At 35.9% G+C, this 19,947-nt stretch overlaps 1 long non-coding RNA gene and 1 pseudogene across 5 annotated transcripts in view; both read left to right on the forward strand.

Annotated features, from left to right (window-relative positions):
• The window catches only part of LOC140622655 (uncharacterized), a 265,496-nt gene that overhangs the window by 86,720 nt on the left and 158,829 nt on the right, over positions 1–19,947 (forward strand). For 2 of the 5 annotated variants that reach the window (XR_012022347.1, XR_012022346.1), the window contains exon 4: positions 3,866–4,073. The exons of the other annotated variants lie outside the window; for them this stretch is intronic. This is a non-coding gene — a long non-coding RNA (uncharacterized lncRNA). Of the gene's footprint in view, positions 1–3,865; positions 4,074–19,947 lie in introns of those variants that run through there. 5 annotated transcript variants of the gene reach the window in all.
• On the forward strand, positions 8,334–10,505 carry LOC140622644 (ADP-ribosylation factor-like protein 2-binding protein pseudogene; annotated as a pseudogene).

The following is a 19,947-nucleotide window of genomic DNA, read 5'->3' on the forward strand; positions in this document are numbered from 1 at the left end:
CGCTGCCAGTATTTTAGTCTAGGTTCTAATTATTTCTCCCTTGATTTTCCAAACAGCTGCCTTACCACTTTGTTTCTATTATCCAGTTCATGTTCTGCACTGTGGCCCAAGTGATCTTTCTTTTTTTTTTTTTTTTTTTTTTTTTTTTTTTTAATTTTTTTTTAATTTATTTATGATAGTCACAGAGAGAGAGAGAGAGGCAGAGACACAGGCAGAGGGAGAAGCAGGCTCCATGCACTGGGAGCCCGATGTGGGATTCGATCCCGGGTCTCCAGGATCGCGCCCTGGGCCAAAGGCAGGCGCCAAACCGCTGCGCCACCCAGGGATCCCCCCAAGTGATCTTTCTAATGTAACAGTTGGCACTAGTCACTCTTCTTGAATTTCTTCAAAGTCTCTCTCTTTTGCAAGTAGGATTAAATCCATTCTCCTTACTGTTCTTATAAAAATATTTTATCTTTTTAATCCCTTATCAAAATTCATCTGTTCACATTTTCCTCTTGTAACATATACTCAATTCATACTGAACTGTTTATAATTCCCTAAATGATGCCTTCTTATTTTACTACTCTTCTAATGCACTCTTTTGCTGGTTGATATTTTTCCTCATCTGAAAATAATCATTTTATGACTGAGTAGCAAAACAGTCTTTCCTCCTTGTTTTCCCCATTATACTCTCTGCACATTTTTATTACCTCATTGATCCTACTGTGTCATCATCTGTAATTTTTGCTGATTTCTGCCAATCTATAAAGTCTCTGACTGTAGAGATTACTGTTTATGTGCCTTTGTTTCTCTGGTATCTAGGATTCCAAATAGTAAGGATTCAACATTCATTTATTAATAAAAATAGAATTCCTTGATGTGGAGGTTTTCACTGTGTTCAAACCCACTCAGAACTAAAGCTATATATTTGTTGAATGGATTAACAAGTATATGGTTATTCATCTCTTGGGGGATTCTTTTTGATGTGAAATGCCTGAAATAGTTTTAAAATAGTTTGTCAAGAGTCTGTGAAAAAATTAAATATTTCTTTATATGTTATTTCTTTCTTTCTTTCTAATTTTGTTCCCTTAATGGATGTGCTATAGAAATTAGCCTCATAAACATAGCCGCTGGCAAGTCATTTCTTAGTTTTCTCCAGCATGATCCCAAATGAGACTTCTCACTATTCTCTACAATCTTATGCCAGCTTATTAATATGATCTCTGTTCAGTCAAAAGAACATGACATTCTAGGACCATAAATTTGATAGAGTATCTCTAACAGGCAAGAAAAAAACTTTCTCAATAATTTTCTCTTCATACTTTGAAAAGCTTTTTTGAGGAGGAATAATGTTGATCTTACTTAATTCTACTTTTCTTCTTTCCTACCTTCTAGAAAGCAAAATGTGGCTTACCCGATGACACTTGAATAAATTTATTTCAATGCATCTAATAGATGAGCTATTAACAGCTATAAATAACTTAGGTAAACTTTAAGTTATTATCTTGTAACCATAGTAAATGGAGTTCTTGGTAAACAGGAATGGCCATTTGAATTTCAAATGTGCATGTTTGCTGACTGGTTTATGAAAAATGCTTATATAGTTCATGATTTGATTGATTGATCAAATTAAAGTACAATGTCTATATTGTCTATAGAGTACAATGAAATGAGAGTAACTCGTTATAACATTCTATGATAAAAATTATCTCTAATTATAAAATTCTACCCTTGAATCTCAACACATAATAAAATAGAAGTGACATCAAGTGGACTTTGGAAGAGATAATTATCGCTTAAGAATATTTTAAAATTAAAAAAAAGATAAAATCCATGTTAAAATCCTTATAAAATGTCATACAGTAAACATAATAAAATAATAAGAGGAAATGTGTTAAGCATGCAGATACTTGGATCCTAACACATTACCCTGTTTAAGGCTGCTCAGCCTGAGGCCGACTTCAGTAAAAACATTAATCATGACCAATAAGTAATTAAAAATAAACCAATATCAATTTTGAAGGTCAGTTGGTACCACTGACAAAAGTGCACTATGAACAAGAAGGGTTCATAGTTACTTTTCTTTTTTTCCTCTCTCTCTTTTTTTTTTTTTTTTTTGGCATAAGCTGGAAAAAAATAATTAGAACAGATTTTTTTCTAAGTACAAGCATTGATAATACAGAATTTGCAGAGTACATGGAACAAATTCTTTCAGAAGCATGTTTTATTATTTTTCCCTAAGCCACAGATGTTAGCTGTTTTCACATCAAAATAATGATGTTAGTCATGAGTTTCTCGGAAAAGCATTTTTAAAAAGCTTTTGAGCAGATGAGATGGGAGATGTGTTCTTCAGAACAAATGAAAAGAGTCATGTTTTCAGTGGAATATCATGAGCAGAAAAAATTTGGCAGTAGCCTTTGAACAGATATTTTAAGTGCCTACTGAAAAGTTGGCAGAGAAAGACCGAAAACTATAAACTAACCTATGAGAAGTGGAGTATCAAAAGGCCAAAAAAGAATCTGAAAATGACAAACTTTTAGGAAACAAGAATCCAAAGAACATTCAAGAGAATAATATGAGCTTGTGTTCATGTATTTTATACTTTTCTGTTAAAATGTATCTCAAATATAAAAAATACATCACAACATATAAAGCTCTACAATTTTAGTCAATGTGAATACAACTGTGCAACTGCTACTCACATCAAAAATGAGAACAGTGCCAGCTCCCAGAAACCCCTCTGGTATTTTTTCCCTCAAAGTAATTGCGACCCTGAATTCTGTTCAGTGACTGAGCCTGTTTTGCAACTCAGACACACACACATGCAGACATGCACACACAAGCACACACTGGGACTACACTATGTGCATTTGGGTAGGAGTAGGTGGTTGTTATCCGCTCAACATGAAGGCTAATTTAAACATGTTTTTGTGGTTGCAACAGAATCTTCTCTCTGTAGGGCATTCTATTTTATAATTATATTAAGATCAATCTATTCTCTTATTGCTGGACATTTTGGTTGCTTTCGCTTGTAACTAATAGAAATAATACTGCTATAAACACAAGTGCATGTGTCCTGTGATACAATTATGAAAATTCCTGATTCCCAGAGAATATTTGCATTCCACTCCATTCTAGTAGATACTGCCAAACATTTTTTTTTTCAAAATAATTAAACTAATGACACTCCCACAGGAGTGCATGGGCATTCTAGTTGCTTAGAGTCATCATCACTATTTGTAAGTGATGCCAGTCATTTTAATTTTAGCCATTTTGATGAGCCTATACTTGATCACATTGGTTTTATTTTGTTTCCTTTCTTTTTTTAACATTTTTAAAATATTTTATTTTTTCATGAGAGGCACAGAGGGACAGGCAGAGGGAGAAGCAGACTCCCCAGAAATAGCCTGATATGGGACTGGATCTCAGTACCCCAGAATCACAACCTGAGCCAAAGGTAGACGCTCAACCATTGAGCCACCAGGTGCCCTGCCCCTTTATTTTTAAGATTTTATTTATTTATTAATTACAGACAGAGAGAGAGAGGCAGAGACATAGTCTGTGTTTCCTTTAATCACTAATGATGTTATATATACCATTTCACATACTTGTTTATTGCTTAAATATTTTCTTGTGCCTGTTGGAGGTGTTTCTCCTCCTTTTTTTTTCTTTTTCTTTTTTTTCTTTTTTTTTTTTTTTTTCTTAAATTGCCTGTCTTTTCCTATAATCATGTGGAATTCTATGTTCTGACCATGAGTCTATCTTTGGTAATCTACGGTATCATAACATCTTCCATCAACTTATGTATTGCTTTCTAACTCAATGGTTTCTTTTAACATTTGTTTCTTTTTTTTTTTTTTTAATTTTTATTTATTCATGATAGGCACACAGTGAGAGAGAGAGAGGCAGAGACACAGGCAGAGGGAGAAGCAGGCTCCATGCACCGGGAGCCCGACGTGGGATTCGATCCCGGATCTCCAGGATCGCACCCTGGGCCAAAGGCAGGCGCCAAACCGCTGCGCCACCCAGGGATCCCTTAACATTTGTTTCTTGTAACTTTTCTGTTTTGTTAGTAAATTTATGTTGATGTCCTGAAATTAATTGTGGATTTCTCTCTGTCTCTCTTTTATTTCTATCTGGAAATATTTAAGACTGCTGCAAATTATTCTACAATGTTTGGAGTAATTCACAAGATAAGTTATTTGGGCCAGGAACTTCTCTCTAAATTTTTAGTTAGAGATTTAATTTATTTCCTAGATATTGGAGAATTCAGATTTTCTATTTATCTTCTATTAAGATATAATTGATGCATAACATTGTGTACGTTTTAGATGTACAACCTGATGATTTGGTACATTTATATTTTGCAAAAGGACTGCCACTATAGCATTAGCTAACATCCCTATCAGGTCACATAATTATTTTGGGGGGGGGGCAAGAACAATGAAAATGTAGTTATTTTAGCAACTTTGAAGTTTATAATACAGTATTGCTTACTATAATCACTGTGCTGTGCCTTAGAGCTCCAGTTCTTATTTATCTACTAGTTACTAGTTTTGCCCTTAAATATCTTCCCAACTCCTCCACCCTCCTGCCTCTGGCAACCACTTTTTTTACGCTGTTTCTGTAAGTTGACTTTTTTTTTTTTTTTTAGATTCTGCATATAAATGATATCTTGAAGCATTTGTCTTTCTCTGTATGGATTATTTCACCTAGCATAATGCCTTCCAGGTCCATCCATGTTGCAAATAGCAAGATTTCCTTCTTCCTCATGGCTGAATAACATTTCACCATATGTATATACAACATTTTCTTTACCCATTCTCCTGTTAATGGACACATAGGTTGTTTTCATATCTTAACTTCTGTGGATAATACCGCAGTAAACATTGGAGGGTATATTTTTCAATATCCTCTTTTCATTCCCTTTCGATACATACCCAGAAACGGGGTTGCTGGATAATATGATAGTTCTATTTATAATCTTTTGAGCAATTACCATACTGCTTTCCACAGTATGACCCAATTTGCCTTCCCATCAACAGTGTACAAGGATTCTCATCTTTCACATCTTTATCAATACCTGTTTTCTTGTCTTCTTAATGCTGATAATCCATTCTAGCAGGTATGAGGTGATATCTCCTTCTTGTTTTGACTTGCATTTCCCTGATGTTTAATAATGTTGAGCATCTTGTCATGCATCTCTTAGCTATTTAGATGTCTTCTTTGGAAAAATGCCTATTAAGCTATCGCACTCATATTTTTAAAAGATTTATTTATTTATTTGCGAGAGAGAGAGAGAGCGGAGGTAAGGGGACAGGGTCAGAGGGAGAGAGAGAGAGAGAATCTCAAGCAGAAACCCCACTGACTGTGGAGCCCAATATGGGGCTCAATCCCACCATCTGTGAGATCACCACCTGAGAGCCAAAATCAAGAGTCCGAGGCCCAACCATCTGAGCAACCCCGGCACCTCATGCCCATTTTAAAAAACAGACAGTTTATGATTCTTTGAATACTGAGCTATGAATTTGAATATTGAATATGTTAACTCTTTTGTCAATTTTATGAAGCTGTGGCTTTCAAAGTCTTTGTCCATTTTATCAAAAATTTCAGGGTAATTTTTTAATGTTGATAAATGTTCCTTTAATATCTTTATAATATATATACAATTGAAAATGATGTTTGCTTTTCATTCACATCAGTAATTTGTAATCTATTTTATTAGCCATATTGTTTTTTTTCCTAATTACTTTTTTCATACAACCAAATTTTAGCTGTTGATTTTTTCTATTGTTTCTTGTTTACTATGTCATTGTTTTTTCTTATCAATCAGGTCTCTTTCTAATTCATTAAGAGGGATACTTAAATCCTTGATTTTCAATATTCTAATATATGTGCTTATGGCAATAAAATTCCCTTCACAACCTGGCTTTAACTTCAAAACACACATTTTGATAGAATGTATTTTCCTCATCATTTAGTTTAGAACATTCCTTTTTTGTTATTTTGGCTTTGATTTATCAACTATTTTGAAGTGTATTGCTTTATTTCCAAGCATTCTTAGATTTTCTAGCTATCATTTTTGTTCCTGTGTTTCTAGCTTAATTCTTCTGTAGGCAGAGAACAAACTAAATAATTTCAGTCACTTAAAATGTGTTGGTACTTGCTTTATGGCATAATAAATGTTCAATTTGGAAAATAATCCATGTGCACTTACAAAGAATGTGGGTGAATAGTCTATGGATCTCAATTCAACCAAATTTGTTAATCATGCTATTCAAAAAAAGCTAGTTCTTTACTGATGTTTTTGTCTGCTTGCTTCATCATTTACTGAGGAAAGTTTGCTAAAATTTCCATTTCGACTGTAATCTTGTGTACTTATCCTTTATGATATGTCAGTGTTTAAATATTTTGAAGCTATGTTTTTATGTGAATAAAAATTTAGGACATAGATATAGTTCCTTTTGAATGAACTATTTTATCATTAGGCAGTATTTATTTACACTGATAGAAATAAATCTTGCCATTAACTCTAGTTAAACTCTGAATTAATATTAACTATACCAGCTTCCTTCTGATTACCATTTTCATGATATATATTTTTGCATACCTTTATGTTCAGATTTTTATATCCTCATATTTAATGTGTGCCTATTGCATGGATCATATGCTTGACTTTTGTTCTTGTACAGTCTGATAATTTTTGCTTTTTGCTTGGACTATTCTGTTTATATTTAATATTTAATTTTTTTCTCCAGGTGATTACAAATCTGTTATTTAATGTTTTTACCTATTTTTAAAAAATATTCCTTTTTAAAAAATTTTATTTATTCATGACAGTCAGAGGGAGAGACAGAGAGAGACAGGCAGAGAAAGAAGCAGGCTCCGTGCAGGGAGCCCGACATGGGACTAGATCCCGGGTCTCCAGGATCACATCCCAGGGTGAAGGCAGCACTAAACCGCTGGGCCACCAGGGCTGCCCAAATTATTCCTTTTTTATTTTTATCTCTCTATTAGCTTTCTAGGTATGCATTATTTTATTATTCTATCAGTGATTACTGTGGATATTTAAAAAATGCTTCCTTGACTACATTTTTGCTGATAAACACAGTTCATAGAACCCTGATAACCCCATTTCTTACTCTTTCACCATTTATATTATTGTTTTTAAATTTTAAATATTTCCCAAAACCATGAAATCACTATTATTATAAATTTAACCATTCAATATCTATTTACATTTACCCAAATAATTGAATATTCTATTTCGTTACTTAGTATATTATCTTACTCTCTTGGGGATCACTTTCCTCCTACCTGAAAAACAACCTCCCCACTTCCTGCCTTTTGTGTGTTTGGCATTGAGTGTTGTATTAGTTTTTGTTTGTTTGGAAATTTATTCAGTTAACCATATTTTTGAAGAATACTTTTGTTCAGTGTAGAATTTTAGACTGACAGTTTCATTAACCACTTAAAAATGTCACCCCTATGTCATCTGGTTTCCATGATTTCTGTTGAGGAATCCATCGTCAGTCCCTTATTATTTGAAGACAATATGTCAAAAAAAAAAAAAAAAAAACAATAAAAAAAAAACCTCACCTTTTTTTTGGACATGATTTTTAACAACTTTGTCATGATTTTTCCAGTTGTGGTTTGCTTTGTATTTATTCACTTGAGGAGAGTTTCTGGAAGCTATAAAGAATGTTTTTCATCTACCTGTGTATGCTTCTCCTCCACAGTTCGTAATCATCATCAACGATGACGAAACTCGCATTATGTGCCAGATTCTGGGCTAAGCATATTACTTCAGTTTTCTCACAGAAGACCCAAAAGCGGAGTGCGCGGGCGCGCCGAGAGGCCTGGCCGGGCGCGGGGGCGCCTGAGGCCCGAGGCCCGGGCGGTGAGCGGCGGCGGCGGCGAGGCCTCCCGGATGCGGGCTGGGGCTCTACGGGGCAGAGCGGAGGCTGGGCCCGGGCCGGGGCGGGGAAAGCCGACGGCAGCGGCGGCGGCAATGGACGCCCTAGAGGAAGAGAGCTTCGCGCTGTCCTTCTCTTCTGCCTCGGATGCAGAATTCTGTGGGACCCAGGAAATTGAACAAACTCCCCTACCCCTGGACAAGCAGAGCAGGACTGACTCTATTTTGGGCTGCACCCGCCTTGTGCTGACCTGCTTATTACTTAGGGCAGAGACCAGGGCACACCCTCACCGGAAGTCCGGCCCGGGGATCCTGCCCCGTCCCAGTCAGAGACCAGGGCACACCCTCACCGGAAGTCCGCCCAGGGATACTGCCCCGCCCTAGTCAGAGACCAGGGCACACCCTCACCGGAAGTCCGGCCCGGGGATCCTGCCCCGTCCCAGTCAGAGACCAGGGCACACCCTCACCGGAAGTCCGCCCAGGGATACTGCCCCGCCCTAGTCAGAGACCAGGCCACACCCTCACCGGAAGTCCGGCCCGGGGATACTGCCCCGCCCTAGTCAGAGACCAGGGCACACCCTCACCGGAAGTCCGGCCCGGGGATACTGCCCCGCCCTAGTCAGAGACCAGGGCACACCCTCACCGGAAATCCGGCCCGGGGATACTGCCCCGCCCTAGTCAGAGACCAGGGCACACCCTCACCGGAAGTCCGGCTCAGCGGACCAGCATGGCTGTGCAACTTCCTGCGTATCCCATTGGCCACGGGCCCCTATAAAGCTGCTGAGCCTCTAAGTCTCGGGGTCCAAGTCCCTGCCCCGCTGCGTTGGATACACTTGGACCCCGGCTCCAGCCTGTAAAGAAACCCTCGTGGGATTGCGTCGCTGTCAGCTCCTTGGCGGTTTCTCGGCTTCGCGATCTTGGGCACAACAAATTCGACGCTGTGGTTGGATGTTTAGAGGACGTCCTCATGGATGACGAGTTCCCGTTACTACAGAGGAATTTCGTGGGCAGGTACTATCAGGAGCTTGAAGACGCCTGTTTTCAATGAATATATTTCTTTGGTAGAAAAGTATATTGAAGAAGAGCTGCTGGAGCGGATCCCTGGGTTTAACATGGCGGCTTTCACAACGACTTCACGGCACCATAGAGCGGAAGCGGCAGGCGACGTATTGGACATGCTGCTCACGTTTGCAGATTTCCTGGCTTTTAAAGAAATGTTTCTGGACTACAGAGCGGAAAAAGAAGGTCGGGGACTGGACTTAAGCAGTGGTTTAGTGGTGACTTCATTGTGCAAATCCCAGAATGTGGGGTCCCTTCATTGTGCAAATCCCAAATCATTGCACCAGCTTCCCAGAGTGACCTGCGGCCCAGGTCCCACCGCCAGGCAATGGGATCTTTCTGGACGTTGCCAGCCTAACAGCCTGGAAGAGGCTCTGGCTAATGTGACAATACACGTTGGAAAAACTGACCCTGTTTTACAACTCATTAATGTTAAGTATTGATGGGTCAGAAGAGAATCCATCGACCCTCCAAAGACCCCAAAGCACCTTCTCGTGTTCGGTGATCCTAGCACTCCTCCCCGAGCAGACCCCCTGCCTCAGGCCTCTGCGTCAGGCCCTTCTGGAGCAAGCCCAAGGCGCGCATCACACTGGGGCCTCTTCCCCTGACATACATGCTGGTAGGTCAGAAGCATTTGGAAGAACCCATTCTCTCCGGCCCTCTTTGGCTCCGCAGGCTCTGCGTGTCCATCAGGCTCTTGTGTGCCCACAGCCTCCTGTATGCATCGTCTCATCAGACCTGCAGCCTCAAAGGGGGTTCTTCCTGTTGGGGCACATGGCCCCAGGCTGTTAAGCCAGCCGCCTGGCTGAGCTCCCTGCCGCTCCTCCCATCCCAGCTAGCCTCGGCTCTAGGAATCAGCTGAAGATTCAGTCCTGTACCTGAAGCTCCATGTGAAAATCAGTTTCTTGTCTTTCACTTCGCAGTCCTTGCATCACTGTCTTCTGCTAGTCCTTAATGTAGTCTGTTTCTAGAATCCTCTCAAGCATTTTTTTTAGAAAAATATTTTTATAGGTAAATACTCAGGCTAACCTAGTGGATATAATCTTGGAACCTCCATGATTACCCACTTAAAGATCAAAGTATTCTATGCTGTGTGCTTTTTAGCTGTTGGTACTATGAAAGCGAAAAGGCTTTCTTTGTTGGCGTGCCTGGTTTACTGGGCGCCAACGAGTGTGTGCTTATGCTGGAAGTAGGCTAAAAGGTCTTCCTTTCCTAAAGCATGTTAAGTGTACAGGTTTCTGAAATCCCTTTCCATATAAATCATTTTGTTAGGTGTTCTGTTGGGGGTAGGGTCTCTGTAGTCGCCTCCTCCTGTGAGAATCTGCCTGCCAAGACGACGGTGTTCCACTGAGCTAGCTCAGCAGAAGTAGGAGAGCAAACAGCTTCACTGGTCATCTGTAGGCTTTGACATAGCACAATGTTTCAGAGAAATTACTGACCGGAAAAGACATATCACACCTCTAGAAAGAAAAAGCATAGTGTATTTCAATTCCCAATGTGTACCTTCTATATTTTTTCCCTAAGTAAAAACAAGACTCTACTGATTTCAGTTGGCTGTTGTGGTTTTAAAGTATGAGCTACAGCCTGTGTTTTTCTGTACTAATGTGTGGCGCTTATTAAATACTTGTGTACCATTAAAAAAAAAAAAAAAAAAAAAAAAAAAGACCCAAAAGCCCTGTAAAGTTTCTACTGTTAATAATTCTAGAAGAAAATGAAAGCTTAAGTAATTAGGCCAACGTCAAACTTCGAGGTTATAGAACAAAGAATGAAATTACTTGTTTTATACCAAAGCCCATGTGCTTTGATAGTAAGAATGTCCAAAATGTATTTGGAAAAAAGTTAATAAGGTGGTACTTTTAACTCAATCAAATGATACTAGCTAGAGATACTTGAAGTAAGTGACAAATTTGAAAAAAAAATTATAAATGTAGGTTTCAATGTTGGCTTTGATACTAACAGGCTATAGAAACTTCTTTAGGATGACAATTTTGGGGCCAAAGCCCATTTTTAAATGATAATTTTTAAAAAGATTTTATTTATTCTTGAGACACACACACAGAGAAGCAGAGAAACAGGCAGGGGAGAAGAAGGCTCCATCCAGGGAACCCGATGTGGGACTCAATCCTTGGACTCTGGGATCATGCCTTCAGCCAAAGGCAGACGCTCAACCACGGAGACACCTAGGCATCCCATAAATGAGAATTTTGGTTAAGGTGAACCTTATTGATTCTTCCAAGTTAGGAAATTTTGTGAAAATAATCTGATTTTAAGTAGCTTTTTAAATTCAAAAGACTGTGTGCTTACACAAAATCCATCATGAGCATACATCTGATCATATTCTGGAAATGTGGAATAAAGACTTCTGTGAACGTTATCTCATTAAAAATACCCTCTCCAAGTGCACCTGAGTGACTCAGTCTGACTCTTGATTTCAGCTTAGGTCATGATCTCAGGGTTGGGGGAATTGAACCCCACATCAGGCTACATGCTTGGCATGGAGTCTCCTTATCTTTCTCCCTCTGTTCCTCCCACTCATCTCCCCACCCCCTCAAATAAATGAATAAATAAAATCATAAAATACCCTCTCCAGATTCCTAAATGTTATTATTGGTTTTTTGAAAAATCTGTCTGGCTACTTATATTTTGTTATAAATGAGGTGACTAAAATTGAATGCAGTTTTCACAGTGCAATACAAAAAAATTGAATAGCATAACTCTTTATTATCTTGTAACTTCATGATAGGCTTCTGGATATGTAATCCAAAATCACAGAATTCCTTTATAGTGCCTTAGAAAATTTATGTATGATTCTACATAGACTTTGATCTTAAACATTCTTTAAGATCTTATTTTTCATAAAATGTTTTACTTCCATTTGTCACCCAATAAATGTATTCATCATTTAAAATTCATTCATAATTTTAAATATTTTTCTGTTTTTTAATGGTGTCTATCTTGCAATTCAAGCATCTTATAAAAATGTACTTTTCTGCAATTTCAACAACAATTATATTAGCATTATATAGGTTTTATAACTTTTCATTGTTTCTTTTTAAAATAAATCAAGTTGTCTTGACATGCTGCTGAGCAAATCTTATTTCAGCTAAACATTGCTTTTTAGACCAGGAATACATCGTTGTTGTTTACATTCTAAAATGCAACAGTAGTAAAAATCAACTTAGCATAGCACTGTTGTCCTAAGAGCAAATGGCTGGTTGTGCTGATATGCTTCTTGGAGTTCAGCAATGTCTTTAATTTTCTTGTGCAAAGTGCTAAATAAAAACAATAAGCAGATTGAAATTATGTATGCATGATTGTAAGTGAAAGCTAAATGATTCATTTTTACTCAGAAAAAGTACAGAAATAGTGTGTTTCAATTTTATTTTATAGTTAGTGAAGTTTAAGAGCTTAAAGACTATGTTGATTACTTTCCAGCTCGGACAACCATCCGTATTTTGGAAATGAATATATGGAAAATGGATTTGGAACTCCTATCACTAAAATGCCATGAATATTTTAGTTTATCTCATAATATATTATTTGAGTAATTAATATTTTACACATATGTTTATACTTTATTTCAAAGAGTGTTTTAAATGAGAGATAATTTATTATTCTATTTTTTTTCAAATGGGAATAATGAAGAACTTATGTATATATCACTAAACATTAGATGAATATAAATGCATTATTGTCAATATTAGAACACATTCCTCAACTTAGTTAAGCAATAAGTTTTCAAGGAAGTAGAACCCTATGGTTACTGAGAGACCAGTTTATTGCTGGTGCAAACAAGCATCCACCCTATCTACAAATTATATGTGCTATCTAAAGCCTCATTCTGGGGATACCTGGGGGGCTCAGTGGTTTGGTGCCTGCCTCTGGCGCAGGGTGTGATCCTGGAGAACCCGGGATCAAGTCCCACATCGGGCTCCCTGCATGGAGCATGCTTCTCCCTCTGCCTGTGTCTCTGCCTCACTCTCTCTCTGTGCCACTCATGAATAAATAAATAAAATCTTAAAAAAATAATAGAAAAATAAAGTCTCATTCTGTCCTAAACTAACTGTGTAGCTCAGAGCCTAACTACATAATCATTGAGCATGGGCGATGTGACCATTAAAATCCAATGCTAGGAAAAATAGTAAGAGGAGCCTTAAAAAATGGTGGCAGCTCTGTCTTTAGAATGTCAGTTTCTAATTAGGAACCCAAGTAGAAGAATCTTTTCAGAAAAATGTCAATTAAACAATAGTTTATAAAATGAGCATTAAAAAAATAAGCTGTAATTTTACTAGTTCAAATACATAGTCATCTGATGGATTTACAGTGATAGTAAATTTTAGCTATGATCAGCTAAAATCCCTAGTTTGAATATTCTGTGAGCCAATTAGATTCTGACTTATGGGGAAGTGATTTTGAGCAAAGTTCCATTGCCTACACCACTAGCCTTCAAAGTAACCTGCATTCTCTAAGTAATTATTTATAAGATAAAGTCTTTTCTTTTTTTAGAAAAACAGCAGTTATTTTTCCTATGTTTAGTTCAAATAAGATGATAAATAATATAAAGATGTATGATTTTCATTCCATGTTTGTACAAACTAACATTAATATGATAAAAAATTCAATGATATGTGTATTTCATAAAAAAAATTGTTCTTATTCTCTTCATTTAATCTTCTCAATGATGGTGAGTTAGTCATTGTCCAGAAATGAAAAATAACAAATATATTTTATTAGTAGGACATATCTGGAGGAATTCTGTATATTTCTCAGCAGATTCTCCAAATATGAGCTATGTGTATTGGCCTTATCTTCCCTTTCCTCTTCTCCTCTTTTTTTTTTTTTTTTTTGGCACATGCATCCTGACATCCATATACACAAATATATTTTTTTCTGAAATATTTGAGATTCAGCTGCACATGATGCTCCTTTATACACAAATATATTTTTTCTGAAATATTTGAGATTCAGCTGCACATGATGCTCCTTTATCCCTAAATACTTCAGTGTGTGCTTCTTAAAAGCAAAGATATTATTTTATATGGTCATAGTACAATAATCAAAATCAGGAGATTAATACTAACACCATACTGTCATCCAATGTATAGACTATATTCAGATTTTGCCAAGTGTTTCAATGATGTCTTCTATAGAAAAGGAAAATTCTGGACCATACATTGCATTTAGTTGCCAGGTTCCTTTAATGTTCTTTCATCTGAACCAGTTCCTTAGTCACCCTCTGTGTTTCATTTTAAAATACAGGTTTCTAGTTTTGGAGGAGATCTCTCTGGTTTATCTGCTGTTTCTTCCTTCCCCTTCCCTTTCCCTTTCCTCTACCCTTCCCTTCCTTTTTTTTCCTCTTATTTTAAAATAATCCTGACCCTATGGAAAATTAAACAAATTAAAATATATGCCTAAAATATGCAAAATTAATTTTTTGCTACAATGCTTTTAGTGCACACACACAGAGTTGAAAAGTAGTTTTAACTTCAAGAACTTAACATCCATTTGCTTAAGAAGTGAAGTATGAGGTAAAATTATGGGTACAACATACACAAGAGGTAAAAACATACTCTATTTCCCTACATTGAACAACTGAGATGAAGTAAAAAAGTAGATGAGGGTTGGAGAACTACTGGAGAGGAACTGAAAGAACAATTAAATATCCTGTTCTGTGCAATACCATAGCCCTCTTACAAATATAAACCTATATTTTAATATTGAGCCATATGTTGTTCAAGGCATGTGAATTAGCTAATCAATATTTATTGAATTATTAGGTAGTGGAGCTATATACCTGAATAGAACATAATGACTTCTTGCCTCAGGGAACGTAAAGACTATAGGATACATATTCAATAAATATTTGCAAGAGATTATTAAGTAATAATAAATAAAAGACTGTGAAGGAAAGAGTATGAGATCCATTTGAAAATCTACCCTGGTATGACAAAGAGGTTTTCTTTTAGGAAGTGATATATTAGCTGATATCTCAGAAATAGGTAAAAGTTAAATAGAACATTTTGAAAAAGAGAGGGATTCAGGCTTAGGAGAGACTACTATGGATGAATCAGAGTGAGCAAGTGGGGTATGTAGCAAAGTGAGATAGATGTATTAAGCAGGTAGGACCACACAAAGCATGGCTTTGCTAGCCATGTTTAGATTTTGTTTACATTTTTAAGGTGAGGTAAGTTATCCAAAGGGTTTAAATGGAAGGGAATGACTGATTTGTTTGATGATTTTAAAAATGTTGATATCAGCAGTGTTTTATCAGGAGCTAAAGAAGAGACAAATATGGGGCTATTGGAATAACTTAAGTGATCAGTGCTGGTGGCACTGATGAGAGATGCTTAGGAGAGTGGATAGGATAGAATAATTCATTAACTGAGTGGTAGGAGTCATCAAGGATGACTTTGAAGGTTTTATTAACTGAATTTCAGTTTGTGAAAATGCATTTCCAGAGACAAACCTCCAAAAGGGGGTTTTTGGAGACCAAGTTTATGAGTTCAATTTGAGAAGACTTAGACACATTCATACATCTGGAGTTAAAAGTGTGAACTGGGGATATAGGACTAAGGATGATAGCACTTAGATTTAGAACATAGATATTAGATTTAAATGAAGATTATTTAAAAAACAGATCACTGGGTATTGTATGGAAGTGTTGAATCACTGTATTGTACACTTGAAACTAGTATTACACTGTATGTTAATTAACTAGAATTTAAATAAACCTATAAATGAATGAGTGAATGAATGAATTCTAAAATACATACATACATACATTCAAGGGAAAAAGTGGCCTAGGAAAGAACCATGATAAAGATAGAATGTTTAAAATTTTGAAGAGGAAGAAAAAAATTAAAAAGGCATGAAAACTGAAAGATTGTATCCTCATAGAGGCTGAAGGAAGTAAAGATTTAAAAAGAGAGAATAACATGGAGAATGCTGCTTACATATATTAATTAAAAAGAAGACTCAAAAGAGTATCCACTTGATCTATAGACACGGAGATTATTGCAGAATCAGCAAGAATGGTGATGGAGTTCCATGGAATGGTGATGGTGGGGACCCCAGTGCAGTGCAGAAGTGTGATGAGTGAAAGTAAATGGAGAAAATAATTAAAAGTAGTTAACAAAAATAAAATAACAAAGCCATTTTAAGACTTTTGATTTTGAGTGGAGTAAATTAATGTGGCCAAACAGGAAAGCAAGATGAATGAGAGATATAGATATAAGAAACTGTAAAAAAGAAAATGATAATCTGAACACAATTTATTTTCCCTTAATTAAAAAAAATACTGATTTATCTTCCTCTCTTGAATGTGTCTTAAAGTCCAAAAGTATTTTTTTTAATTGAAGCATAATTGAAATACAATTTTATAGTGGTTGTAGGTGAGCTACATAGTGATTTCAATACTCTATACATTACAAAGAGATCATCATGCTAAATTTAGCTACCGCCTCTCACCATATAAAGTTGTTACAATATTATTAGGTACCATTCCATATGCTGTACATTGAATCTTCATGTCTTATTTATTTTATAACTGGAAGTTTGTACCTTTGAATCCTCTATATCTACTTTGCCTATCCCTTCACCTGCCCCCAATAAACACTATACTATTTTCTATATCTATGAATGATTTTGTTTTCTTTGTTTTGCTTTTAGATTGCATATATAAGTGAAATCATAAGATATTTGTCTTCCTCTGTCTGATTTACTACACTTACCAGAATACCCTCTAGGTCCTTCTACGTTGTCACAAAAATGGCAAGAAATCATTCTTTTCATGGCTGAGTAATATTCCATCATGTGCGTGCATATATACAGACATATATATATATATATACCCATGTGTATCTAAACACATATATATATACCCATATATCTAAACACATTCATACATATAAACATATATCACAATTTTATTCATTCATCTATTATTAAACACTTCACTTCCACACCTTGGCTATCGTATATAAAGTTGCAGTGAATTTAAGGATCTATATATCTTTATAAAATTATTTTTCTTTCTAAAATAAATACTCAGAAGTGGAATTCCTGGATTGTAGAGTAGTTCTATTTTTAATTTTTTAAAAGATTTTATTTATTTATTCATGAGAGACACGGAGAGAGAGAGAGACAGAGACAGAGACACAGAGGGAGAAGCAGGCCCCATGCAGGGAGCCCGACATGGGACTCGATCCTGAGTCTCCAGGATCACGCCCTGGGGTGAAGGTGGCTCTACACCACTGCCCTATTTTTAATTTTTTAAGGAAGCTCCATACTGTTCTGCATAGTTCTACACCAGTTTGCCTACTCCTCAAAAGTGCACAAGGGTTCCCTTTTCTTGGTATCCTCACCAACACTTGTTATTTCTTTTCTTTTTGGTAATACTCATTCTGATAGATGTGAGGTATTTTTGTGGTTTCATTTATATTTCCCTGATGATTAGGGATGTTGTGTATTTTTTCATGTTTCTGTTTGCCATCTGTATGTTTGTTTTTGTTTTGTTTTGTTTTGGAGAAATATCTGCATTAAGTCCTCTGTCCATTTAAATTGTTAATAAATTGTTTGAGTATATATTTTGGTTAATAACTCATCAGCTATATCATATGAAAATATCTTCTGTAGGTTGCCTTTTATTTTGTTGGTGGTTTCCTTTGTTGTGCAAAAGCTGTTCATTTTGATGCAATGTCATTTGCATATTTTTTGCTTTTGTCCCTCTTGCCTGAGGCGATATAGCTAAAACAATATTGCTAAGACCTATGTCTAAGAGCTTACTGCTTGTTGTTGCTGTTGTTGCTTTCTAGGATTTTTATTGTTTCCAGTCATTCATTACATTAGTCTTTATATATGATATAAGAAAAAGGTCAAGTTTATTCTTTTGAATGAAGTTGTCCAGCTTTCCCACAGCATTTATTAAAGGAATGTCTTTTCCCCATTGTATATTATTGCCTTCTTTGCAAAAGATTTATTGACTGTATAAGCGTGACTTTATTCTGGACTCTTCTGTTATGTTTATCTATGTGTTTTTCTCTGTGCCAGTGCCATACCATTTAGATTACTACAGCTTTGTAATATGGTTTGAAGTTAAGGAGTGTGATTATCTCCAGCTATATTCTCTTTCTCAAGATTGCTTTGATTATTTGGAGTCATTTGTGAATCTGTACAAATTTTAGGATTGTTATAATTCTGTATAAAATGCTATTGAAATTCTGACAGGGATTGCATTGAATCTGTAGGTTGCCTTGAGTAGTATGGACATTTTAACAATATTCTTCCAATTCATAAGCATGGAATATCTGTCCATTTGTTTTGTGGCTTGACATGTGTCCTGTCCTGGAGAATGTTTTATGTGCACTTGAGAAGAATGCATATTTTGCTGTTTTTAGATGGAATTCTCTGTATATACCTATCAAGGGCATTTGGTCTAAGGTGTCATTTAAAGCTTATGTTTCCTTATTGATTTTCTGTCCAGATGACATTTTCATTGATGCCAGTGGAGTGTTAACATCCTCTGTAATTATTGTATCACTGTTAATGTCTCCCTTTATGTCTGTTAATATTTGCTTTATGTGTTTAGATTCACCTATGTTGGGTTCATGCCTATTGACAAGTATACCCTCTTACTATATTGATCCCTTTATCATTATTTAATGCCACTTTTTCTTTTAATCCCTTGTTACAGTTTTTGTTTTAAAGTCTATTTTTTCTGATGTAAGTACTTATATCTTAGCTTTTTTGCTGTTGTTGTTTCTTTTGCATGAGACACATTTTCCCATCCCTTTACCCTCAATCTGTGTGTTTAGATCTGTTTAGATCTGAAGCGAATCTCTTATGGACAGCATATATATGGATCTTGTTTTTGTATTATCTATTTTGACTTGCAGTGAATTTTAATTGGAGAATTTATTTACATTTAAAGTAATTATACACATACACATTGCCATTTTGTTTTCAATTGTTTTGTTGTTTGTTCTTTCTTTTCTTGTTCTCTTGTAATTTAGTGACTTCCTTTTGTGTTATTTTGAAATCTTTTTTTTTCCATTTTATTTATATATATATATTTATATCTTATAAGTTTGGCTTCTGGTAACCATTGGGTTTATATATAACATCCTATATATATAGCGATCTATTTTAAGTTGATGGCCATTTAATTTCAAGTGTGTTCTAAGAGCATTACCTTTTTTTATTCCCAACTCCCTACATTTTATGTTATTGGAGTCATATATTACTTATTATCTTTTGTATCCCTTGACTAATTATTTTCCACCTACATGATATTACTACTTTTGGCTTTTGAATTTCATACTAGTTATTTAGATGGCTCGTCTACTATTTTACCATTTGTCAAATTTGCCAGGAAGATTTTTTTCTTTCATAATTTTCTTATTTCTGGTTATGGCCCTTTGCTTTGCATTTTAAAGAGTCCTTTTAACATTTCCTGCAAGGCTATTTTGTGTTAATTAACTCCTTTAGCTTCTGCCTGTTAAGGGAAATCCTTATCTTACCTTCCATTCTTGAGTCATAACTTTGCAAAATAGAGTATATTTGGTGGAGGGATTTTTGTTTTGTTTTGTTTTCAGCATTCAGCTTTTAAATATATCATGCCACTTTTTTTTGGCCTGTAAAGTATCTGATGCAAAACTCAATTCATAGTTATGGGAGTTCCCTTGTATGTAACTAGTTGTTTTTCTTTTGCTACTTCTGCCTCTGCCATTATTTCTTCAAATAGTTTTTCCATCTCTTTCTCATTTTTTTTTTCCTTTTCTGGATACCTATAATGCAAATGTTGGTACAGTAGATGTTTTCTCAGAGGCCCCTTAAACTATCCTCATTTTTAAAGTTTTTTTTTTTTTTTTTTCTTCTTCTTCTTCTTTTGGCTCTGATTGGGTGATTTCCACGGCCCTGTCTTCCAGATCACTGACCTGTCTTTACTGTTGACTTTTCCTAGTGTATTTTTTCATTTATCACATTATTCATCT

The sequence above is a fragment of the Canis lupus genome, chromosome 2 (genome assembly GCF_048164855.1).
Source record: "Canis lupus baileyi chromosome 2, mCanLup2.hap1, whole genome shotgun sequence".
NCBI classification, from domain to species: domain Eukaryota; kingdom Metazoa; phylum Chordata; class Mammalia; order Carnivora; family Canidae; genus Canis; species Canis lupus.